Here is a 22,694-nt window from a genome sequence, read left to right as displayed (position 1 = left end):
GAAGCTAGAGAGCTCACAAGGAGCCTAAAAATGTAGGCCACTATAAGGGTTTAGGCTTTGCTTGGAGTGAAGTGAAGAGCCCTTCCAAGGTTTTGAGTAGAAGAGTGATAAGATCTGTCTGAGGTTTTAGAGGATTACAGTGCCTACTGTGTTGAGAACAGACGATAGGAAGGTAAGAGTAGAAGTAGGGAGATCAGATAGGGGGTTTGCAGTAATCCTGTTGAGAAATGATGATAGATTGACCAGGGTGATAATAGTAGGGATAGAGATGGATTGGAGATGGAGGTGGTTGGAACCTGGTTATATTTTGAAAGAGAACCAATGGGATTTCATGATGTATTAAACATGGGTGTGAAAGGAAAAGAGGAGTCAAAATGATTCCACAGATTTGGGATTGAGCAATTAGAAGACAGAGTAGCCATTGATTTATTAAGCTCATTTCTTAAAATGTATTTTGACACAGACTTCACTTAAGCACAATACACACTGTAACACTTTTCTGGTGTAAGATTTTTTTTGAATTTTATTTTAAACTAAATTCTAAATGTTTCAAAAGTACAACTCAATGCTGAACGTAAATAACTTGAGGAGAAAAAGATTACATTGTCTTCCAAATGAACTCTATATTCAAAGAGATCATTTTCCAAAGGTATTAAGAAAGATAGACCGCTGAAGTCTTCATCCTGAAATGCAAACTTTTAAAGGCTTTATGACTGATTGTTTTATTTGGCTAAGCCAGATGACTAAGCATAAGCCACATTTGTCTGTAGACGTTGAAAACACAGTGGTCATGGTGCCTTTGATTGAATTTTGTGGGTAGTAGTTTTGAAAGGTAGGCTTCAGCCAGCTGATTGTTCCAGAGCTGTCAGAAAGAAGTACTATAACTTGGGGCAGTGCTGTAGAGATCCATTAAAAGACAGCACGCATTTCTAAGAATAAAAGAGTAGAGAGTTAAGAGGTATAGGTAAATATTTTCAAGGGAAATCTAGAACTGTGGGAAAATAACTGAGAACAAAAAACCCAGGAAAGTAATTTAAAAATATGAAATGTACAGGGAAAGATTTTTTCCCAACATAATTTAGGAAGCTCCTCAGAGGATGGAGGTAACTAACGATTGTCAAGCCAGAAACGTGAGATCTGAGAGACACTGAAACATAAAATGTTAGAAGACAAGTTCAAAATATGATCTGAACGGATTGTTCCTGGGATGAAAGTGCTATGTGCAACCAGCGTGATTTATTTGGGCATGAACAGAGAGATAGGAATTCTTTTTTAAGTAATAATAGGGTTGTTATTTTGTTTTGTGTTTTGTTTCGTTTTTTTGTATTATCTAAGGAGAGTACCTTTCTCTTAGATACTTAAAACAGTACCCAAGGGACACCATTTTAATTTATAGCATGATCGTGAGGCTGATGTGAGGTTTAACTGAAAGAAAGAAGACATAAATTGTACAGTATTCAGGGATCGTGCTGGGACTAGAACGTAGATCTCCAACATGAAAATTTAAGATTGTGTTTAAACCAAGACCTACATTTTTTATAAATTTATTTATTTATTTATCTTTGGCTGTGTTGGGTCTTCGTTTCTGTGCGCAGGCTTTCTCTAGTTGCAGCAAGCGGGGGCCACTCTTCATCGCGGTGTGCGGGCCTCTCACTGTCGCGGCCTCTCCCGTTGCGGAGCACAGGCTCCAGACGCGCAGGCTCAGTTGTTGTGGCTCATGGGCTTAGTTGCTCCGCAGCATGTGGGATCTTCCCAGACCGGGGCTCGAACCCGTGACCTCCGCATTGGCAGGCAGATTCTCAACCACTGCGCCACCAGGGAAGCCCCAAGACCTACATTTTGAAATAGCTTTTATATCAAGACCTTAAACATACGCGCACGCACATACGCACGCACGCGCACACACACACACACACACACACACACACACACACACACACACACACACACACACCTGAAGAGATACTTACGCTTACAATGTATGATGCACTCTGATGTTTTTCTTCTACTATATTTTATTCTATTCCATTTTAAACTTCTACCCTTCCCTCTGCTAGTCACAACCCACTACATGGATTTCACAGCAGCTTGCAGTTTTGAAAAAGCACTCAGGCCTGTTCCGCTGTCGGCCCCTCCTCCCCCTTCCCCATTCTGATATGCTGCAACCCATGAGAGGCTGTGGAGGATGAGGTGTTACACTGAATAATGAAAGTGGGAGTGTGGTAAGGATGTGAGTCATCGTGCCATCATTACAGCAGCATGTGCTGGGAACTGGAAATGTTAGGAAATCGTGGACATGCAGACCACGGCTGCACGTTAAAGCATTCACAGACAAAGGTGACGACAGGCATGGAACAGGCAAAAAAGTTGGAAATCATGATTTCTTATCCACAGCCTGTTTAACACTAGAATTTCTGTCAAAGGTAATACATTTTTTTTTGGATTTTAATTATTTTTATAGGATTTGTGTACGGTCGTATAGTCTTGGAATGGACATGTTCTCATTTAATTATCCTTGAAAATGAATCACTTTCCTCTAACTTTAAGGAACTAGGTGACCCAGTTATTTCAGTAAACTGACTGGTTTTGAAATAAAGGCAACTGTTAACAGGTAAAAAATAAATTGTTACCTCTGTGTGTGGTTAACAGGATTTATTAATAAAGCACATTGGACTGGGTAAATAACTATTCTTCTGAAACCCGTGTGACATTAAATATCAGGAATATTTTTTGGTGTTTATTTTTTTCTAATTTACTAACATGACTTTTAATTATTCTGATATCCCTTCTGTTCCTATGATCCAGCCAGGCTAAAATGAGAAAATACATTCACCCATCAGACTTTACTTTGAAAAATAATGTGGTTACTTAATATATGAATATCCTGCACTTTCACAGGAAGGCAACTTTTGTTGAATATCGTTATTCAGTTGTTAGCTTATAGTTTAAAATTTTGCTATTGCAGAGGTTCTTAAACTTGGATCTTGGCTTCATGGACTCTGAGTCACTAGAAATTTGAATTTCTTTATATAAGCGTTTAAGCATTTTGTTTTTCCTGGTGAGAAAATATGTAGCTTTTATTAGATTCTTAAAGGGAACTCAGTGACTCAAAAAGATTAACTTTTGTGCTGTGGGATCATCTTAAGCTTGTTAAGAAAATTGATATTTCTTTAGAGTATAAGAATTTATAAATGTGATACCTATATATATTCAAGTGCATATACATATAACCTTTATAATTTTTCTTGATGTGTTTTTTTTTACATAATTTTATTCAATATCACTCACTTATATTGTATTAGGTTGAATTGATGAAATTACCATTCTTGTTGGTCAAAAACTGCCAGGTATTAGACATTGTATGTGATTTAATGCAATATTTTATGCCTCCTTATGTTTCAAATAGGTGCCATGTATGTAGATGATGAAATATTAAAAATTTGGCTCTTTTAAACACCATTTAGTGGGCACTGCTCTGATAAAAATAAAGTGATGAATTAGAAGAGTAAAACATCTATAACATAATTTAGAGTACTATATATATATATCTATATATATAGATATAGATATATATAGACAGATATATATATACGTTAGTTCTATGGCCATGTCAAACTTTCTTGAGAATTATTCTCCAAAAGCTGGGAAGCAAGTCTTTTTTTTTTTTTTTTTAAAGTTGATTTTTATTTGGAACAGTGTTACAAGTGCCACAGTTATGATGAACCTCATTAGTAGAAAAGTTCATCATATCACTCAAAATATTCTACTGGTAAATCTTCACAATAGAATGTTTTAAAAAGTAAAATAGGCTATTTTGTTTATATTTTATTAGTAAAATAACTTGAACAGTATTAAAACTGCAAAATCTGACATTAAACTAAAACAAGGGAACTAGGAAAGAAAGGTCATTTATTGAGTATCTACTATGTGCCAGGAACTATGCAAGAAGACTTCTCAGAGGAAGTAAGATTTAAGATGAGACCTGAAGGACTAGCAGGAATTAAGGAGTATATGGAGGGAGGGGAAAGGAAGTTCCATGCAGAGAATATGCAGAGGCCCAGAGGTAAGAAACGATGGAGCTGTCCAAGACTTAAGCACAGTTCATGACTGGAGAATAGGGTTCAAGGACAGAGGGAATGAGGGGAGTAGATAGAAGACTTAGAGAGGTAAGCAGGAGCCAAACAGCTGGTACAGAGCCATGTAAGCCTGTAATCCAACGGTAATCAACTTGGATTTTATCCTCGGACAGGGGGAAGTATTGTGGGTTTTTTAAGAGGAGACAGAAATGATCAGATTTATGTTTTAGAAAGGCTATTCTGGCTGGTGTGTAGAGAATAGATTAAAATGGATAAGATTAGATTTTGGTAACAGACCAATTCAGGGGTGGTTGCAGTAATCCAGTTGAGAAGTGACCAGACTATTGTTATGGGCTAAAGAGATGTGGACAGATTCCAGAAATATTCAAGAGATAGAATCAACAGATCTTAGTGATTAAATGAGAGCATTAGGGCAGAGAAACAGAGCCGTGATGACGCTCAGGATTCTCACTCAGGCAACTTGGTAGTAGTCACTCTATGAAGGGGAACACACAAAGGAGAACAAATTGCAAGGATAGAAGATAATGAGTTAAGTGTTGGACATGTTTAAGTTTGTGGTGTATATCTACAGTCTCATATCCAAGTACGTAAAAATATCCAATAAGCAGGTGGATATGGAATGGAAATCAGATCTGAGCTAAAAGTAGGCATTTGGATGTCATCAGTATTTGAACCATGGGAGTGGGTAAATTTTCAGAGGAGCAGAGAGAAGGGTTGAGGGTAGGTTCATTAACATATAAAAGATGGGCTGAGGAACAGCAGCTAGTGAGACTGAAAAGGCAGGACGAAACCCAGAATAGTGTGAAGTGTGAAAGCTAAGGGAAAAGGTATATTTTCAAGAAGGAAGAAGTTGAACAATGTCAATGATGTTTAGAGGTCTCATAAGGTACTGAGAGTGAAAGTGGACATCGTGCAACAGTTAATGAAAGAGGTTCCTTTGTGGTCTTAGTGACAGCAGTTTCAGTGGAGTGATGACATATAAAAGCCAATGATGCAAGGAATAAATAGGAGGTGAGTAAATGGACAAAGGAAGATGAGACAACTCTTCTAAGGAGGTTAGTGTGGGGAGACGATGGAGGATGGAAGAAACAGCCAGCAAGCCAAAGAGTAAGTACACGAGAGAGAGAGATAAGTAGACATGAGGTTGAGATGAATTTTTGGAGGATGGGAAAGATGGCTTTAAACGCTTAAATAACGCTCAGTGAGTCAATTTCTTCATTGAGTACCTACTATATGCCAGACACTGTGCCAGGCCCAGGAAACACACGGTTGAGCAAAAGCACATACACTCCCAGAACTCATGGAGTTTATATCGTGCAGAAGATGTTAATTATATAATTGCCTTAATAAATGTATAATTACAAAGTGAGACAAATGCTCAGAAGAGATATAATAAAGATATATGAAGAACAAAGAGCAAAGGAACCTGACTGGCTCAATGGTTTAGGAAAAGCTTTCTTGCACTGAGATTATAAGGCATTTCAGACTGAAGGAAGCATGTGTAAACACTGTGGGGTGGGAGGGAGTATGGTATGTTTAAGAAACTAGGAGATGGCTCAAGGAATGATGAGGGTTGATATCCAGGGGCCGACCAGACCATCCCTCTTCAAATAAGAAGGAAAGACCCACAAGAGAAAAGTTGAAGATTCAATAAAGAAATTGGAATATATCAACAGAGACAGACCTCAGAGGAGATAAAGGATTAGACTCTAAAGAATGTACTTTTCTTCCATTACAGCAGGAGGGAATGAGCAAGGAATAGATGGGGATAAAGACAAATGTGCAGGTTAAGTAAGGTAAGGTAAGGTGAGGAGGAAAGAAATTGAGAATATTCCATTTGAAGGTTTCTCTTATTTCTATTAAGCAGGACCTAGAACTAAGGGAACGTAGTGGAGCTAGAGATTCAAAGAACATGGACAAACTTTTAGATATTGCAAAGAATGGAAGAACTAACTGGGAAAACACAAAAGAATTGTTGGGCTGAATTGTTGGAGATCATGAATTCATAGTGGCAAAAATGTGCAATGTTTTGGGAGTTTCTCTAGAAATACCCAGCAATCCAAATATATACATGAATAAAGCAGTTACTTTCATCTATAGTTGAGGTTTGCCAGCATGAGACAAAGGAAGGGCAGTGGGACCAGGGCAGTGGTGCACTAATAAACCAGACCTTGGGGATACGAGAGGGAGGAGTAAAGGGGGAATCTCTGATTTGTAGCTTTTGCCAATTTCCAGGTAAAATATGGCCAATTTCAAGGTACCAGTGACTTAACAAGTGGCACACAATTTGCGAATATGAAGTCACTTCTTTTGGACTGGTAGTTGCTAACCCCAGCACGCCACAGGGTCAGGGAGATGAGGCTAGTAGCAGGAGAGTGGTTGACATGATAGATAGTGGAATAGAACTAATAGAAGAGACAGCGAAGACAGATAGGGATTGAGAAACTGCAGGACAAGGGGGTGAGGGAGAGGTACCAAGGATTGAACTCTAAGAACACAGAGAACGGTGGAGGGGGACACTAAATGACTTGTTGGTGATTACCCAAGAGAAATACATCTTTTCTCTAAAACCATTTATATTTTAAGGACAGCTTAGTGACATTAGAAGATAACACTGACCTGTGCTCAAAATTTTCAGTTGGTAGCTCAGGTTACTTAGTGGCAACAAAATCAGGCCATTTGCTATTTTGCCATCTATGGCGAGTTCCTGTGATTTGCTTCTCTCTGTCCTAATGACATTACCACCATCACTACCATTTTACTCTAATCATAGAGATTTGAAATGCATTGTAGGAGGAATAAACAAAGATGGCAGAGGCAGTAAGAGTAAGGGAAATAAGAGGAAGAGGAGGGCCCTAGCGGCTAAAAACAAAGTCCTGCCCTAGCATCTTCTTCTTTCACACCAAAATTGTCTTCCTAACCCATGCTAGAGAGGAGGCCATCATTGACTATATGTTACCATGGTAACTACCTGCCTCAGAAAACTCTAAGCTCTGCTCCAGCTCAGTTATCTATGTATTGTGACAGACAATTATCCACTCTCCCAAAGTGGATTAATACAATTTGATCTTGCCTCTCACAAGTCATGCTTTTAATGGGATAGAGGTAAATTCGTTTATCTAGAGATTTAATATTTTTCTCTCTCAGACCTCCATATTTGTAACCATGGATTTGAATTTAACTGTTTGAAAATAACTTTCACACTAGAGCAAAACTATAAAGAACATTTTATTCAGAGCAATTTACCTCTAATTTCTTCATGCTGTTTGCTATTTCTTTCTGGCTATTGTTGCTATGTATAAACAAGAATGTAATCTCCCAAATAGAGGCTTTTTTTGAATTAGCAATGAGACCACACAGAGGCTTTTGTTGACTCTGTGAATCTAAAATACGTGCCCTTATGTGCACCGTGGAAAGGGTTCATTTTTAATGGAACCACATTTCATGTTCCTTTCCTATAAAGACCTCTGCACATTGACAACCACAGTTTGGAATATTTGGTTTAGAGTGTCATAATCTTCTCCCAGGCAAATGTTAATTTTGTTATAGGCTACAGGGATGTGATAATTAACAAACTGATAATGAAGTAGTTTTTATATCAAAACAGTTGCTTCATTTTTCCTCTGAGGCTTCTGTTAACATTGATAACCCTCAGTGTGTCTGAGATTTGGGGCATTGTTTTCCCCCAAACAGGGATTAATACAATTTGATCTTGCCTGTCACAAATCATGCATTGTGGGAATAAGCAGAAAACACGTAAATGTTAGACATACTCTGAAGCAGTTTATAACAGGTGGAGAAAACAGGGCAGAGCTCTGGGTGCCCAGGCCTCAGGCACCCTCCACATTCAGAAAACTCTGCTTTTCTGGCTGTTCCCAGTCATCTGGAATGCATTTGTATCCTTTATTACTTCTGCTGTTTTCTTCTACCATCGTACCTGCTTCTGCCAGTCATTTTCTGTCAGTTTATTAAGGAGAAAGCCATAGAAACATTTTAAAATTAACTTGATGGGTGAACCTGGATATTGTATCATGAGCCGATCTATATAAATCATTAAATTGTCCTACTCCAAAGAAAAATAAGACAAATGGATATAAAAATTGATTTTTATATGGGCATCTCTTTTTTTCAGAAAAAGAAATAATAAATCATAAGAATAAAGCATATGCCCTTACTTGCATCCCAAACTTGGTACAGTGTCGTTGGTACAGAGCTCTCAACATACATTAACAACAGAAAAGGACACTTCAGAACTGCTGTTTCAACTAGTGGTTCCTCTCCTCTCAAACTTTATTCTTTTTCCCTGCAGCTAATTCACTCTCAGCAGTCTTCTAAAGACACAGTAAGACAAATGGTTATGCTCTTAAGTGGGAGTTTCCATATTTCATATAACTTTCTGCAGTGTTTTGCCAATTACCTCTTATCCAGTTGTTATGATTTATGTTTATTTGTGTTGGAAAATAAAGTTAGAACTCGTCTTCATTCTTTGGAAGCAGAGGTAAAAATAATTTTCCCACGGCTATTTACAATGAGAGCCACATCTCTTTGATTTTTTTTTTTTTTTTTTTACTACTGGAATTCATGTTAAGATTATATTTAAAGTGTGCTTCACAGTTTGTGTTTGGGGATCTGATTTAGACAAGAAAATAAATGTGTTTCTCTGTGCCCCTGTTGCTGCTCATTGGAAGTAATTTAACTTTTTCTTAAATTTAAAGTTAAATTTAATTAATTAAATTTAAATTTATTTTTAATAAATTTAAAGTCTTAGGTGTTTAAAATAGGTTAGGTTAGGAAGGCTGGGCCTTTGGATCTTGGGGGTATTTCAGACACTTCAGCCACAGCTATGTCAGATGCCAGTGCCTCTTCCCTGGGGCGAATAAAGTATAATCATATTATATTTACTTAGTTACTCATATTCTTGTTTCACAAGCTCATGGATCCATTTAGCATTTAGCTGGGAAATGACGGAGTCTAATTAGTACTCTGGAGAACTTACTTATTTTGCTATTCAGCCTTTTTCTCCCCCTCCCCCCTCAACCATGAAAAATCCTTTTCTTTTGAAATGGTGGAAGTAACATGTAAATGAGAATAGCAACTCAAAAAAGATAGTGAAGATTTTTAAGTGTTATTCACATATCTCCAACTGTTTGTCAAGCTTTCTGAAGCTCTGCCTAAAGGCAGACAGACTGCTGAGGGGAAAATTATATTCCTTGCTGTAGTTGATAGTTGTGATTAGATGGGCACTCCATTCTTATTATCAATTCCTCTGTCTTGGGGACTTTTTATTACTGCCACCTGTGGGAGGGAGCGATTTCTTTCATCTGTAATGTCTAGCCTGTTCCTTTTCTATGCCTGTAATCTATCCAAATCTCTGTAATATGTAGTTCAAATGGTTTTATCACCGTCACCATCATCGTCATCATCACTAGTATCATTATTATTATGTGAGGGAATACTGGCATACAAACCACATGAAGAGGTGGTAAAGCTTCGTGTTCTGTTGTGTCACTCAGGTCAGGGGAGGCTTCAGTTACTCAGTTTGGCGCAGGCTCAGTGCCTCTATCAGTGTGTTCTATGCAGCGTTTCATTCATCCTCTTTTCCAGGCACTGCCTTATCCTCTGTTATCCCTTGCCCTTAGGGTCACTGTACTTCCTACCAGCTCTTACTACATATTGAAGTTTCTCATTAAGTTGGTTCCTAAACAGGCAGTACTTTTTTTTTTTTTTCCTGAGTCTCATGTCTGCCCCCAGTTTCATGTCTGTGGTAGTTTGTTAGGGCTGCTGCAATAAAATACCACAGCCTGTGTGGCTTAAACATCAGAAATTTATTTTCTCACAGTTCTGGAAGCTAGAAGTTCAAGATCAAGGTATCAGCAGTTTGGTTTCTTTTGAGGCCTCTCTCCTTGTCTTGGAGATGGCCGTCTTCTCACTGTGTCCTCACATGGTCATCCTGCTGCCTGTGTTATCTGTGTCTAATCTCCTCTTCTTATAAGGATACCAGTACTGGGAGTTAGGGCTTCAACATATAAATTTTGGGGGCATACAGTTCAGCTCATAGCAAAGTCTTTCTCATAGTCAACAGAATGCTAGTTTCAACCCAGTTTCTCTGAAAACATTCTCTTCTGAACATGAATCTTTCTTGGCAACCCTGAACTGTATCTCCAACATCTGATAACACATGACAGTTTCCTGTGTTTGTCAGCCTACCCAAGTTCTTCCATTTTCTCCTAAACTCTCAGATTTTCTAAAATATCCTATTTTTCTTCACAATTCCACCCTTCACTTCCATCAGCCCACTTGGCTGGCAAGGAATTTCCTCTGGCATGCATGTTAGCTTGTTGTAAGTTCTAACTTATATACCCTGCTCTGGTATGATCTAAATGCATTCACTTCCTTATAATCCTGTCTATCTATTGTATCATATCTTATACAACCATAACCTCCCTGATTCCCCTTCTTTCCTAAAAGAGAAGCAGTGAGTTGTGCAAGGAAATAAGTTATGTCTTAGCAGGATGTCCAGTGAGAAAAGAAAGTCTATATTCTATTGTAATAGAATAAGTATTTTAAGCAACAACATAATTTAGATACTGTATAGAACCAAAGGACTTAGTTTATTTTCTAAAATTATTTACATAAAACCTTTTATTCTAAAATATTTCATCAAATTTTAGGATGGCCATTGTTTAAGAAGCCAGATTGTAGACATTGCACCTGTGAGGGAAAATTAAAAAAAAAAAAAAAAATTGTTTGACATGGTAGGATCTTCTTAGAACCTTCAGAATTCATAGTTGGAGGCCCCTGACATTGCTTGTCTGGACTGCTATAGCTGCCTCAGACTAACTAACTGGTCTCTCTGGCTTAAGTTTTTGTCTTCTGGAGTTTCCTCTACTCACTACCACCAGAGTTTTCTGCCCAGAGAACCAACCTCCTCGTACTACTCCTCATTCAGAGAGCACTGCTGGCTCCCTGTTACCTGCAGGATAAACCCCACAGCCTTCTCAGCTTAGCACACATCCCCATTTTTCACATCAATGTGCCATGCCCTTTCCTGGCCTCGCTCGTCACATCTTGCGCCTTCTACCTGGAACTCTTAACTCAACATCCTGAGAAAGTTATTTAATTTCCTTGAGTATGAGTTTTCTCGTCATGAAGTGAGGCTAATACCTACTGCACAAGGATGTTGTAAGAATTAATAAAGCTAAACATGTGTGAAGCACTGGCTGAATTATTTATCAATTCCTTTTTTATTTTTAAAGATTTTTTTTTTTGATGTGGACCGTTTTTTAAAGTCTTTATTGAATTTGTTACAATAGTGCTTCTGTTTTATGTTTTGGTTTTTTGGCTGCGAGGCATGTGGGGGTCTTAGCTCCCCGACCAGGGATGGAACCTGCACCCCCTGCCTTGGAAGGGGAAGTCTTAACCACTGGGCCACCAGGGAAGTCCCAGCAATTCCTTTTGCAGTTATGGGGTCAAGCAAACCCCTATTCATCCTTTAAGACCCAGAACAGACACCACTTCCTCTGGGAACCTAGGCTGTTATTTATTCTAATTCTGGCAGTTCCTCCACTAGAGCACCACAGTTGGAGTTAAGAATGTGGTTTTCTGAAGCCATGTGGTTAGAGTTAAACCTTGGCTTCTCTATTTATTACCTGTGTGATATCTGGCAAGTTACCTGTATCTCAGTTATCTCTTCTGTAAAATGAGGATTACATTGTTGATACAATAGGATTACTGTGAGGATTAAGTGGGATAATATATATAAGAAACTTAGCAAATGCTATGCATCATTAGTATACAAAAAAATGTTTGTCATTATTACCGTAATCGTTTTGAGTCAGTTTCTCTCATTGTGAGTTCCTCAAGAGTTTGTCTGTACCTTGCTCTTCTCTAGATGCCTTGGGCCTGGTCCAACCCCTAGCATAATAGCTGGATCAAAGAAGTCACTCATTAAATATTTATTCAGTTAACATATTCATTTTTTTTCTTTCTTTTTTTTTCTTATTCATTTAGGTTGAGTGTTGGGCTTTAAATCCTCTCTGAAAATACTTCTGTAAATAAACAGAAAAATCCTCACGTATCTCACTGAATAGTATTCCAGGTTTCTTCCTATAGAAAAGCGAAGTAGCTGAGTTTTTTAGTCTGAGTTCAGCTTTAAGAAGGGTATCTATCATATTGTGTAGATTGCAGGGATCGTGAAATATAAACTTGTGAATTTTCCATCTTTCAAGACCTTTAAGACTTGGATAGAAGGTCAGCTTTCTTCCTCGATGCTTGGGTAACCAGATGCCCTTTCTTATCTTTAACTATTCGATTTTTCAGATTATTATTCAATGATTTTAGAATTCTAAAAGTTTTTTCATGTCTTACTTGCATAAACCTCTTGGTTGTCTATGGTAAAAATAACTGTTGAAAGAACTGAAGCTAAGATGTATATGCCACAGCCTTTTAAAATAAGGTAGACATGGGACTTCCCTGGCGGTCCAGTGGTTAAGATTCCCAGCTTCCACTGCCAGGGGTGCGGGTTCGGTCCCTGGTCGCGGAACTAAGATCCCACATGCCGTGCGGCCAAAACATAAATAAGATAAAATAAAATACCAAATTAGTAGAGTTTATAATCAAAAGACTGCTAATACAGATCCCAAATGACAGACTAGTCTGTTCCTTCTTTATGTATGATAAAGTTATAATCACGTTTTATATTTTCTGTGACATTCTCTTTATGTATCTCATAATTATCAATTATATTTTATTCTTCATAAACTGAAATCAAGGAATGTCAACAATATATCTGCCTATTTGTGCTTGCATACTGTATGAGTTATCTATTGCTGATAGCAAACCATCCCCAAACTTACTGGCTTACAACAACAATATTTCTCACAATTCTGTGAGTCAGCTGGGTGGTTCTTCTGCTGTTGTCTCTGGATTCATTCATGTGGTAGCATTCAGCTGGTGGGACAGCTCAGGGTAGGATCTGCCTTTCCACATGTTTTTTCATCCTTGGCTGCTTCTCAGCCTTGTGGTCTCAGGTTTCCAAGGAGGCAAGACCCAATGGCATAAGCACTTATCAAGCTTCTGCTTGTGTTACATTTGTCATTGTCACATTGACCAAAGCAAATCACATGGAGAGTCAATGTCAGAGTGGATATACAGGGAAAATGATGCCAGGAGACATGATTGATTAGGAGCCTTTCCTGTAACGATCTACCACACACATGTATGGCAAATTTATGTTTCAGTACATAAAAACAAACAAACAACCCCCCTACGTTAACTTAGTTTCTGATGAGAAGGCTGAGAGTTTGATGTGGAAAGGAGACTTCCTTTCCATTTAATATATTTACTTTCATTTATTAATACTCTTTATTTAATAATATCCTTTTATACAGTTTCTTTTACTGGTATTGCTTCTTCAGTTGGCAAAAAAAAAAACAAACAACTTTTTTCACAATGCAAGTGAGTGAGTGAACCATCATCAGTTTGGGTTCCCTGATAGCAGAAGCAATAGTTGCTTATGAATTCTTAATAAAACTCGAGTAGAGGTACTCTGGTTACAAAGAAAATCCAGCCTGTGATACTGATTTTATCATACATGAGAAAGTTAGGTTTCCAGAGTTCAGAGGAAACTTAAAATTTTTAAGGTTTTCTACCTCATAGCTATCAAGAATTTATAGGGGATTTGAAATAAATATTATTTAACTGTTTTATTTTCAAAATATTTTGGTTTATTTCCATTGTGCTATGTGTTTTCTATCAAACATTATTGATTAAAAAGGTTCAGATGACATAAATCACTGGGGGAAGTGAAGAATACATTTGCCAAAATGAACAGGAACACCTTCTTAAGACAATAGCACATAAGAATATTGCAATCAAAGATTTAGAGACAAATCTGAATCCCCTAAAATACCTACTTCTTTGGCCAAAGTAGAGCAGCAGCTGACCTTTAGATTCACATATTCTGGTTAGGAAGTTAAGGTTGACTATTGAAATTGATTTCTCAAGATAAATGTCCCACATTTTTTTTTTCTGATAGGATGAGTTCACCCTCTTTTAAAGAAAGGACAGTCTGACACTCTGACACTGAGCAATGAAAATATGGTAGAAACAAATGAAAGTTTGCCACAAGATACCAACCTAGCTATTCAATGCTTTGCTGTAGGCAGACGCTTTCTTAGGACCTAGTTCGTCTGTTTTTGTTTTAATTCATCTCAGGGTTCAGCTGTAGTCATTTTATCCCAACAGATGTAACTTTAGACTCTTAATGTGGGTGATGTAGTTAAACTCATCTTAATGTAAATTTTTCATGGTGGGCCATGCGTAGATGGTCTCAGGGGTAACTAAAAAAGAACTAGTTTCATAGCTAGAGAGAAGGGTAAAACTTTATTTCTTATATAATAATCAGACCTGTAGTCAGTGTATTATCACAAGATCCAAACTGTAATGACTTTGTTTTAAATGGATCCAGGATCTGGGGAGTGGGGAATGGACACCAGAGAGGAGATTGTATAATATATTCTCAGTATTGTGAGGGAAATGCCATTGAAAAACGAAGGAAGACAAAAGAAAATGAGGAAACTACTTTCCCCCATTAGGATCCACGAGTAGAGTACAGCGTTTGTCAGGAAAACTGCCGTATGAGACAGAACTTGCCTTTAATGCCCAGAGATATTTGCTGCTGTCAAAAGGTGCACAACTTAATCTTGCCTACTGGCTGATGTTCCCAACTATTTTCTATTAACTGAGCCCAAAATCAGATCCAAAGACACTTCCCCACAGCGAGTAGGTGGATGGCTCGAGGGAACGAAGTGCTCCGAGCATGTGGCACAGGGAGATGGCAGGCCTGTCTCAGTCTCTCTCCAGCAGCCCCCTCTCTCCAGCCACTGTGTCAGTAGTGTCTGCGTGCTGGCCCTGGGCACCCACGCAGCCCGCTTCTCCCTGTCTCCCTTGTGGATGTCCCTGTGTGCTCCTGCCTCTTGCTGGCACGTCCGCAACCCAATTCCCTTTCTACAGCTTGCTGCTCCTACTTATTTTCCCCGTCTGATTCTGTGTAACTTTCTTTTTTTCTTTGATGAGACCGCTGATTAACATTAACTTTGTAATGATAACAGGCACAACAATTACATCTTGCTTCCTTGGATGACTGGCATGTTTGTCATTTAATCATCACCTTAACATCGCCAAGTACTCTTACTGACCTGATTGTACAGATCAGAAAAAACAGGCACGGAATGTTTAAATCTCCAACAAAGGTCACTTGGTTAGTAAGTGGCAGATCAGAAATTTGATTCCAGGCAGTCTGGTTTCAGAGTCTGTGCTTCACTTCCTCTTGTATACTATTTTTTGTATTAATCTTATACTTTACTACATAATTTTTGAAGGCAGTCAATTTAAATGTTGTTTAATAGTGCCAGTATTTATTGGTCGCTTACAGGGTTCAAGACTACTCTGACTCAATATGATTACATTACATTGCATCTATTCATTCTTTTGCTTAATAAGTATTTAAAATTTCTTGTGCACCTACTTTGTCCTAGTCCTGCACTAGGCTTTCTATTCAGTAATAATCACAACAGACAGGATTCCTGTCCTCCTGAAGCTTACAGGATAATGGAAGGGGCAGATAACACAAAGTATAATCAAAAGCTGTAATAAAGGTTGCAAAAGGAAAGAGAAGTTTGTTACAAGAGAGAAAATAGTTAGAAGCTAATTTAGATTGAGGAATGAGGATCAAGGAAAACTTGTGACATTTTAAGCTGAAGCTCTAAAAGATGAACAGAAGCTAACCAGCTGGAGAGGAGTAGTAAAGTGTGCTATAGAAGATCTTTTGTTTCTGGCAAAACAGTGGACTAGATGTCGGTATAAACTCTTCTGGTACAGAACATCTAAAACTTCTAGATAAAATAATTAGGGTATATTTTTAAATGTGTGCCTGAGTGAGTGGGAAAATAAGGAAGAATTTTAGGAGCCAGAAATTATGTGAAAACCTGAATTCTGAAATATAAGTAAATTCTAAACCTATACTTTGTTCTTTGGCCATTTGCTGATCTCTGGTGGCCTAGATCTTGGCCTTTAGCAGGCCTTGTGCAGAAGACAAAGACAAATCTGGGACTTCTGAAAGCCTTCTGTTTCATAGGTGAGCTAGAGGGAAAAGCCCAGCCACTCCATATACCTCGTCTTCCCAGAGGGAGACAGTTGGGATAATCACCCAGCTTGGCTTTGGTGCTTGAGTGAGTGAGAGTCATATGCATCAATCACATTCTTCTATATGAAAAGATATTTCCTGGTAAAAAGAAAATGAATTTCATTATTAAAAACAAAAACAAAAAACATTTTCTGGACAGAGGAAATGCTATGTGGGAAGGCCCTTAGGGTAAAAGGCATTTGACCTTTTCAGAAAACTAAAATAGCTGGTATAGATTGAGCAAAATAAGTGCTGACAAATGAGGTTGGAGATGAAACTGGGAACCAGATTCTTGCAGGTCCTCAAAGGCTTTGGCTAGAATTTTGGATTTTATCCGAAGTACAATGCAAATCTTTTTGAAGGGTTTTCAAGAGATTATCTGATTTATGTAAGAAAGAATAGATTAGAGAAAATATAAAAGTAGAGAGTTACTCTCAAGGTAGAAGCAGAGATAAAACTACAGCAATAATACAGGTGAGGAGTAGATTTGGCTTGGATTAGGGGCAATTGGAAGACATTAATGGATTCAAGATATATTTTGAAAGTAAAACCTGTTGATGAATTGGTTGGGGGTTTGAGAATGAGTAGAATATAAAGGGCTATCCCCAAGCATCTGGCCTGAATAACTGGTTGTCCAGAGGTCTTCTTCTGCATTGAGGAAGTCAGGAGGAGATAGGGAGAGGGAAGGTCACGAGTTTGGTTTTAGAGATGTTGAGTTTTAGAAATGCTAAGTTTGACAAGTAAGAAATGTAAGTGGAGACAGAACCACAATTCGATGTAATAGAACTAAAGATATTTAAAATATATTTATATAGTCAAACTCATATTTGAATAAGCCAGTGTGTAATGATAATGGAAATTTACCTTTTACAGGCAATCCATTTTATAGTAAATTTACTTGAGAGGCAAATTTGTTAAGTAGTAGAATTTTATTGTAATAAATACCCATTTAAATTCACATCCCTAGGATGCAAGAACTGGATATATTTGCAGATGAAGTATAATATTCTGGGAAAGACACTGTCAGAAATTGGCTAATTGTTCACCAAACCTATTTTCCTTTCTTCCTGCTGATACAGCTTGAACTACATTTCCCAGCCTCCTCTGCAATTAAGTATAGTCATCTTACGGAGTTTGGGCAGAGGAATGAGAGTACAAGTGATGTACATTTATTCCTTTGGTTTGGCTGTTTAAAAAAAAACAAAAAAAACAATTCCCATATAGCTTCCATGCCTTCTGTCTACCCTTTTGCCAACTAGATGTCCTCAAAGTGACCTTGGAAACCACATACTGAAGGTGATAGAATCTCCATCAGTCAGAGTTCCTAAATGACTACAGAGTTCAGAAACCCCCAACTCCACCCTCCTGCTAGCTGAACTTTGCATGAACAAAAAATACACTGCTTTTATTTTAAGTCACCAACATTCTGTGATTTAACAGATTCAGTAGTTTGCATCACATTAAAAGAAGATGTCGATTTTCTTTCAAGGTGATATCAAGGACCTAATTTCATGTCCATTCATTTTTTTCCCCATTTTTCTTCCATGCATGTTTGCTGTCATATGTAACCAGGCAATTCGAGTAGGTTAGGATGTTAGGAGGTTTATATAGGAAGTGAGGGAATTTGAGATGCTTGAGGTATGAGAGAGGAGCTGAAGGATATAATTGCCTCCTCTTCTCCATGTAACCATATAACCATCACTCCTCCTCTGTGTGGCTGAGTAATTCATTTCAAAGATTTATACTCCTGCAGCCACTTCTTCCCACCTGTTGATAGCACCCTCATTGCAAAACAGAGTTGATGAAGACCATGGTCACCTCTCCCTTGCCTTGTTTGACATTCACATAATCAAATTTACACACTGGGATGCAAAATAATCATAAAATTAAAACTGAGAAATATCTTTTCTTCCTTTATACATCTGATAATAGATGCCGCAGGGTCTCTCATGGTAAACACTTTGGGGAGAGATGCAAAATATATCAGAAGATGTGTACATCTCTCATAGGACACGTTGAAATCAGAACATCCCCCTCTGAATCTTTGGCCATTGGATTAGCCAGTTAAACATTCTCTTACATCATTTTCTTATAATTTATTTACCAGTCTATTTGCCTTACTGGACCTTTAGGACTCCTTCCCTCGAGTGAAGGTAGGAGGTAAATTCAGTTCCATGTACTAAATACCCAACATAATTCCTGGCTTCTTGGTATTGTAAGTGCTTAGTAATTCCTTGGTTAAAAGCCAAATGAATGATGAAAGTAGTATGGTTTGTATCTGGCTGATGGGAAAAGTGTTCCTAGTAGTGTGCAGTATACGGATTATTTGCTGCAGAGAATTTCTTTTTAACCACATTAGTGATGTGCCTTTAAGGTATGGGTCAATCAGCAATTCCACTACTGGGCATATATCCGGAGAAAACCATAATTCAAGCAGACACGTGCACCCCAGTGTTCATAGCGGCACTATTTACAATAGCCAGGACGTGGAAGCAACCTAAATGTCCATCAACAGAGGAATGGATAAAGAAGATGTGGTACATATATACAATGGAATATTGTTTATCCATAAAAAGGAATGAAATTTGGTCATTTGTAGAGACGTGGATGGACCTATAGAGTGTCATACAGAGTAAAATAAGTCAGAAAGAGAAAAACAAATATCGTATATTAACACGTATATGTGGAATCTAGAAAAATGGTATAGATGATCTTATTTGCAAAGCGGAAATACAGACACAGGCATAGAAAACACATGTATGGATACCAAGGGGGAAGCGGGGGCTGGGAGGAGTTGGGAGATTGGGATCGGCACATATACACTATAGATACTATGTATAAAATAGATAACTAATGAGAGCATACTGTATAGCACATGAACTCTATTTAATGCACTGTGGTGACCTAAATGAGAAGGAAACCCAAAAAAGAGGGGCTATATATATATATGTATAGCTGATTCATTTTGCTGTACAGTAGAAACTAACACAACATTGTAAAGCAACTATACTCCAATAAAAATTAATTTTAAAAAAAGATATGGGTCATTATCTGGCAATTGAAAGTTTTTGTTTTTTGTTTTTAAATAAAGAAGTTTATTTATTTATTTATATTTGGCTGTGTTGGGTCTTCGTTTCTGTGTGAGGGCTTTCTCTAGTTGCGGCGAGCGGGGGCCACTCTTCATCGCGGTGCGCGGGCCTCTCACTGTCACAGCCTCTCTTGTTGCGGAGCACAAGCTCCAGACGTGCAGGCTCAGTAGTTGTGGCTCACGGGCTTAGTTGCTCCGCGGCATGTGGAATCTTCCCAGACCAGGGCTCGAACCCGTGTCCCCTGCATTGGCAGGCAGACTTCCAACCACTGCGCCACCAGGGAAGCCCTGAAAGTATTTTTATGAAAAACATTGTTATTATAATCTTTGTTGTATAAGGAATTTATCAAAATTTATGTCCCCTTTGATGACTACATCTTCAATTTGTGTGCTCTAAAAAAATCTATCACATCATACAGTTGACAGAGTGTATAATTTTGCAAGAATTAGGCAAATTGCACACGTAGGGACAAGTTGGGCACATGCCCCTACAGGAGCTTTAAAGGAATGCATTGTGGCCCTGTTGGTAATTGCCTTCTCTTCAGTTCCAGTGACATATGGCTAGGCTTGGGTAAACAGATGTTTGTACCAAATCAGGTACTTACTGTCTCAGCTCAGGTGTTAGGCCAGGCTGAAGTTTACAGCTGTGCCCTGCTTGAAATTCTAAAGCCATAGCAGTTTATTCTCTGAATACAGTGTACCTCTAATCTAGAATATGGCATTGTTGGCTTCTGGAATTATTTTCTTTCCCAGTCTATAAGATGATAATAAAACCTGTTCTCATAGGGATCATGATAAGCTAAGTGAAACTCAGTTCTGAATTGTTGTAAGTGAAATAAAAAGCTTTCATCTATGTGGTCTTAGATGACAGAAATGTGATTATAAGTAAGCCCCAATTTCTTCTAGGCACACTAGTGCCTAACCATAGTGAATGGATAGTTCCTTTACAGAAGTCGGTATATTGATAACTTTGGTTCCTTAGAATACTAGCAGTAGGTACTATTTGATATAACTCTTTCCAGGGAATTTCTAGCTGGCTGGACTAAATTCCCATGCCTTTTGTGGTATAGTATATGGACTTTTATCTTAGTAGTGATTACATTTAAGTATAAAAGAAAAGCTTAAATGCAATAAAATAATCATTTCTCTATGACTTCCAAGAAGCAACTAACGCTTCTTGGAAGTCATAGAGAACCTTGGGAAAAATGCATGATTTTGTTTATCAGAACTGAGGAAAGCTTAACCACTGTAATAGGTAGGCCAAATCTCGGAGTATCTGTATACCCACAGTCCTTTTCTAAGGGCTCCTACCTGTAGCCTCTTCCTGAAGATATCAGCTCTACGCAGTGCATATAGGTGGCCATGCTCTGTATTGCTTGACCTTACCACCTACATTTGACCTAAAGCAGGCAGAAAAAAAAAAAAAAGTTTAAGCAGTCAGGCTGTTTGGAGAAGACCTAGCACCTGTGCCTTACCTAACTGATGATGGTGACATAGTAGGCTGATCAGATCCTTGCTCTTAGGAAAGTTTGAAGGAGAGAGAATTATTTGGTAGGGACAGAAGTCAAATGCTTAACCAGAAAAAAGGCAGACAGAGATGACATGAGTCAGTAGAAGCCATGAGTAAGCAAGAGTGATGAGTAAGTAAAAGCTAGGTCGTAAAATTTTTAAAAATTGTGTGTGGGCGAGAAACAAAGATTTTACTTAATATCTGTAGGGGAGGAGCATGATCAACAAGTTATTGTTGCCAAAGACACAAGGAACTAAGCAAACCATTACACATCTTTCTCATCCTGGGCGACTTGCAGTTCTCAGTCCATGTTCCTGTGCTTCTCATGAGACCTGGTTAAGCTGCTTTCCGTGGATTACTATGAGGCCTAGCCACATGGCATACCTTTGTTCCAGATTTTCACTGGAATCCTTGCAATAATGTTCCCACTCGTACTCCTCTCACACACACTCATGAACAGCCACACACAGTGACTTGAGATAATTGATTCTCTATTCTTTGTAGCCAAAGGATCCTAAATGACGCAACTGCTCTACAAGTTCAACTTTTATTACTTTGGCTCTGCAGCCAAGGCAAGGACTGATGAACAATAGCAGTTTGTTTTGTTTTGTTTTGTTTTTTAACATCTTTACTGGAGTATAATTGCTTTACAATGGTGTGTTAGTTTCTGCTGTATAACAAAGTGAATCAGCTATACTTATACATATATCCCCGTATCTCCTCCCTCTTGTGTCTCCCTCCCCTCCCCCCATCCCACCCCTCTAGGTGGTCACAAAGCACCGAGCTGATTTCCCTGTGCTATGCAGCTGCTTCCCACTAGCTATCGATTTTACATTTGATAGTGTATATATGTCCATGCCACTCTCTCACTTTGTCCCAGCTTACCCTTACAATAGCAGTTTTGTGTCCTCCTGAAGAGGGTACAGACTTTGAACAGAAAAGGCAACTTAAAGATGATGTGATATAGGGAGGGACCAGAGAAAGATGGGTAATGCTAACGACAAAACATGGCATTTGAGGAGCCTACCTGGAAATGTGCCTTAACAAAAAAATGTAAGAATAATATTTCTTCTTTTCCCCCTACTGCAGTATGAGTTCCTAAGGCATTCATCACGGTATGCCTCTCCAGTCCCAAGAAGAGGGCTTTGCACATAGCAGGTGAAACACAAAATTGAGCACATAATGTGGCCCAGCTATCGGTTTATCTTAAAGTTTAGTATCTGCTTTGAATTGACTGGTAAAAAATATACTTTCAGGCAGACTAAACTGAACTGAACTGAAGAGAGAGACATGAGTGAGAGATGAGAGTAGAATTCCCAGAAGCTTCTGGGAGAGGTAGAGATAGATAGTGTAGAATAGCCTAGAAACCATGGGAGGAATTTCAAAGAGCCGGATAAGAAACTGCCTTCCTCATTCATAGGACTAAGGACCAGAACATGCTGTTATCAGGAACATCTGCAGAGCACAGTACAGCAAAGCCTTTCACCAGAGAACATGATGTAGGGCATAGACAGTGGAGGAGAACTGGCAAAAACAAATTCTAGATTGTAGTTTTTAAATGGCAGAACAAATGTCATGGCATCCAACTGCACTAGGAGAACAAAAAGAAGAAACACGACTCCATCTTCAAGGGAAGTAGGAGGCGTGTACAACCCCATGCCACAATATGTGATAAAGAACAAATAAATGCAGTTGAAGAAAGATACCCACAGCTGCAGATCCCAGATGAAGTTGAAAGAACTCTCTGAGGGACAAAACCAATAATGCCCAGTTTAGACTAACAGGACGAGATGTATGGGCTGACAGCAGGAGCTT

The 22,694-nt window shown here is 38.4% G+C and overlaps 1 protein-coding gene across 15 annotated transcripts in view; it reads left to right on the top strand.

Moving 5' to 3' along the window:
• Positions 1–22,694, top strand: part of RABGAP1L (RAB GTPase activating protein 1 like) — a 789,965-nt gene that overhangs the window by 654,672 nt on the left and 112,599 nt on the right. The window contains exons 1-2 of one of the 15 annotated variants that reach the window (XM_082379547.1): positions 2,194–2,423; positions 5,047–5,108. The exons of 12 other annotated variants lie outside the window; for them this stretch is intronic. The gene's annotated coding sequence lies outside the window, so the exon portion shown is untranslated. Of the gene's footprint in view, positions 1–2,186; positions 2,424–5,046; positions 5,109–22,694 lie in introns of those variants that run through there. 2 more of the 15 variants (XM_082379550.1, XM_082379546.1) reach the window with 2 other exon arrangements.

This window comes from Balaenoptera borealis (genome assembly GCF_965194805.1).
Source record: "Balaenoptera borealis genome assembly, chromosome: 1".
Taxonomy (NCBI): domain Eukaryota; kingdom Metazoa; phylum Chordata; class Mammalia; order Artiodactyla; family Balaenopteridae; genus Balaenoptera; species Balaenoptera borealis.
This window is presented reverse-complemented; position numbering and strand designations above follow the sequence as displayed.